Raw genomic sequence first — 5,000 nt, 5'->3', positions numbered from 1 at the left:
GTGGCCAGTTACATAATGGCCCGATGTGGCCAAGCTCAACTCCCGTCATAGATAAATACTGTTCAGAATGCACAATCATCGTTAGGTTTCAGCACGTTTCCTTTTTCTTAGATGACGTTTCCATTATGATTTATAGTTATTTAGCAGTAAAGTAAGCATCTTATATAGTCATTTGATAAGTATTATTCTTATGTAATAGAATATATCTTTAATCTGTTATGTCAATGTTCTCCGGAACTTAATTCAACTGCAATTCGTTTTATTCAATGATTCAGTTAGCTATATTCTTAAGAAAGAATAACGAGAAAAAAAACCCACGTAATTGCTTATTTACTTACGGAATATATTTACAAAGAAAACAAGAAACCATCACCAATCCTACCTATTTAAAGTCTACATAATCTTGTAAACTTTAACCCTAATCCTATCAAAGGCAAGACAAACCTGAAGAAATTACGAAAAGGAAAAACAACAACAGCGGTCGTAAGAGGAGGAGTGGCGCCCGTGGAAGAGTGAACAGGCGGGTCGCCACCTCATCACCCGCTCACGCGCATGCGCAGCAGTGCTGGTGGTGGTGTCTAGGCAAGGCGCTTCAAACTAGGTGGTTGAGTAACAACCACTAAGACCGTGGGTCGTGAATATATATATATATATATATATATATATATATATATATATATATATATATATATATATGTTGTGATACAGCTTCGCTTGAAGTCTAGGCTTTCAAATTGCTATTATTATCAACTATTGTCTTTTCTTTATATATATATATATATATATATATATATATATATATAATTATGTATATATATATGTATGTATATACATATATACACATATATGTGTGTGTATATATATATATATATATATATATATATATATATATATATATATATATATATTATATATGTTATATATATATCATACAGTACATATATGTTGTATATATATATATATATATATTATATATATATATATATATATATATATATATATATATATATATATATATGTATGTATGTATAACATACAACAACAAAATATGTGTATATACAAAACACACACAATTAAGTACATAATAATAAATATATACATATATATATATATATATATATATATATATATATATATATATATATATATATATATGTACACAACACACACAAACACACACACACATAACACACACAACACACACACACAAAAACACAAACACAAACAAACATATATATATATATATATATATATATATAATATATATATATATATATATATATATATTATTATATTATATATAACATATACACATAGCTATATATGTATATAATATATACATACTAATACATATATATATATATATATATATATATATATATATATATGAAAATGTATAAATTAATATATATGTGTATACACACACACACACACACACACACACATACACACATATATATATATATATATATATATATATATATATATATATATATATATATATATATATATATATATATATATGGTTAGAGCGTCGGACTCAAGACTGTCACGACGGCAATCTGAGTTCGAGGGTTCGAGTCACCGGCCGGCGCGTTGTTGTTCCCTTGGGCAAGGAACTTCACCTTGATTGCCTACCTAGCCACTGGGTGGCCAAGCCAGCCCAAGTCAGTGCTGGTCCCAAGCCCGGATAAATAGCGAGAATGATTACCTAAAAGAGGTACCACCGGCACTCTCCGTGGAAAGGAACTGGGGACCCTACCACGTACTCACTCCAAGAGCACCACAACATGAAAACTACAATTAAGTATCATGCTGTGACCACGGCGGCTCAGACATGAACCTACCGTTAAAAGAAGAAGATATATATATATATATATATATATATATATATATATATATATATATATATATATATATATATATATATACTAGTTGTGTTCTTGTCACACAATATTTACTCATCACCAGACAGGATTTTAAAAAAAACTTTGTCATACTCAATATTCAATCACTACTGAAACGATAAGAAAAAACAGTCAGTCACACCGAGTATATATCACAGAAAGGGTAGAAACACAACTGTAGTCACAGTTAAAATTATATAGTCAAAATTCTCTTCTTGCCGTGACCGGGATTCGAACCTGGGTTATTGCGGCCACAACGCAATGTACTAACCACTATACGATCACGGTTAGTCATCGATTAAATATTTGGGTGAAGAACCACTTTGTTAATTGTTATTCGTAAATTGTAAGGGCGGAAAACTGCGGATGGGATACTGTTACTTAGATATCACATATCACGATGATAGTCATGCATTATCTTTGTTAAAAATAATTGGGAGTCCAATAATCGTGCGCATAAGGATGATAATTTTTTAATTACTTACTGGAATGGCTTTGGAGAATCTTTTAAGATAGGCGCTAACTTCTCTCTCTCACTTTATCTCTCTCTTTCACCCCCTTTTTTGTTTATACACACATACACATTGCTCATACACACACACACATATTTATGTGTGTGTGTGTGTGTGTGTGTGCATCTCTCTCTCTCTCTCTCTCTCTCTCTCTCTCTCTCTCTCTCACTCTCTCTCTCTCTCTCTCTCTCTCTCTCTCTCTCTCTCTCTCTATATATATATATATATATATATATATATATATATATATATATATATATATATATATATATATATTTGTGTGTATGTGTGTGTGTGTGTGTGTGTGTGTGTGTGTGTGCTTCGCATTCATAGAAATGGAATGTCACTCATCATTACATGTAGTCAATTCCAGCTCAGTCAGCATGTGATTTCTCATCAGTTTTCTCATATCCCAGAAGGCAAAACAATAACTTAACAACAACGATACTGAGATGCAATTTTGAGATCAAATCGACCCACTCAGACGGCATATGAAGGATGAGTTCCTTGTCCAAGATTGGATTGGTGGATATCACTCGAGGTAGGACGCGGGAATGCCAGTCAGTCTCAAGCTGCGCCGCCAATTATCACCCTTTACTCTTGCAACCACGGTCACATTGCCAGCCATATGTACACACACACACACACACACACACAGAACACACACACACACACACACAAAATATATATATATATATATATATATATATATATATATATATATATATATATATACATATATATATATATATATATATATATATATATATATATAATACATATATATATATATATATATATATATATATATATATATATATATATATATGGGGGCCGCGGTGGCCGAATGGTTAGAGTGTCGGACTCAAGACTGTCACGACGGCAATCTGAGTTCGAGGGTTCGAGTCACCGGCCGGTGCGTTGTTTCCCTTGGGCAAGGAACTTCACCTCGATTGCCTGCCTAGCCACTGAGTGGCCAAGCCAGCTCAAGTCAGTGCCGGGTAAATAAAGATGGTGACTCGATAAAAACACCCGGCGGAAGGCAATGGCAAACCATCGCTCTAAATTGCTAAGAAAAAAATCATGGAAGCCCATGATCGTCAAGGCCGCGGTGGCCGAATGGTTAGAGCGTCGGACTCAAGACTGTCACGTCGGCAATCTGAATTTGAGGGTTCGAGTCACCGACCGCCGCGTTGTTCCCTTGGGCAAGGAACTTCACCTTGATTGCCTACCTAGCCACTGGGTGGCTAAGCCAGCCCAAGTCAAAGTGCTGGTCCCAAGCCCGGATAAATAGAGAGATTGATTACCTAAAAAAGGTACCACCGGCACTCTCCGTGGAGAGGAACTGGGGACCCTACCACGTACTCACTCCAAGAGCATCACAATTAAATATCATGCTGTGACCACGGCGGCTCAGACATGAACCTACCGTTAAAAGAAGAATATATATATATATATATATATACATATATATATATATATATATATATATATATATATATATATATATATATATATATATATATATATACACACACACACACTGTAACCCAGCTTTATATATGTGATGTTACTGAAATGTGTATGCAAATGTTATTCTATTTATCTGTTATATTCTACATGACTTGTATAATCTTATGTATTGTCACATGCCTATATTCCCACACACACACATGCATATAAGTATGTCCATTGCTTTACCTGTTTATTAGTCTCTCGTTGCCACACTAGACATTCCATTGTTGTGTTGTCTATCCCCTTCCACAAGGGCTATGCATTGTTCCTTCGCGATTGTTCCTTTGAGACCTTGATCATTGATTGACTAGGGAGAGGTAATGAAGTTGGTTCCCGCTGCTTTCGTCAGTAGCAGTGTCTATACTAGACGGGTGATCCTGGACCATGACGTGGTGCTCTTCACCATCGGTTGGTTCAATGGTGTGAGTGTACTCTCTGCTCTTGCTTGAAATCCACATCCACCACCTGCTAACCGTGGCTTCACGGATCCCAAATCGGGTTATCTGTAAGCAACTGAGGTGAAGTTCCTTGCCCTGTGGAACAACGCGCCGGGCGATGACTCAGATTGTCGTGACAGTCTTTGAGTATGATGCTCTAACCATATATATATATATATATATATATATATATATATATATATATATATATATATATATATATATATATATATATATATATATATATATATATGATTCAGATATTTATTAGGGAAAGATGCCCTTCCTGTAAATGAGTATAAGAGCCATCCGGTAGTGGCTCTGGTCCTGAGGAGTATGGAGCCACATCTTAGCCACCATTTCTCTCAGGTCCTCTTCAACCCAGAGTGTTACCCGATTAAGGGTCCCATCTATGGGATAAATAGAAATAGGGGTCTCTTTAGCCTTAGCTGGCAACCATTCTAGAGACAGTCTCAATAAAAGCACTGTCACAGGGAAAGCAACGGGAAATTACCCTGACTGATCTTTCCCTTGAATTTATGGCAGGCATCTCAGGAGATGGCCATCAGTCCCGTGGAAAAGACTAGGCCTGTTAAATGAATTACCAGAGAATGGAGGGTCATGGAGTA

The sequence above is a fragment of the Penaeus monodon genome, chromosome 17 (assembly GCF_015228065.2).
Source record: "Penaeus monodon isolate SGIC_2016 chromosome 17, NSTDA_Pmon_1, whole genome shotgun sequence".
NCBI lineage: Eukaryota > Metazoa > Arthropoda > Malacostraca > Decapoda > Penaeidae > Penaeus > Penaeus monodon.
Note: the sequence above shows the minus strand (reverse complement) of the source record.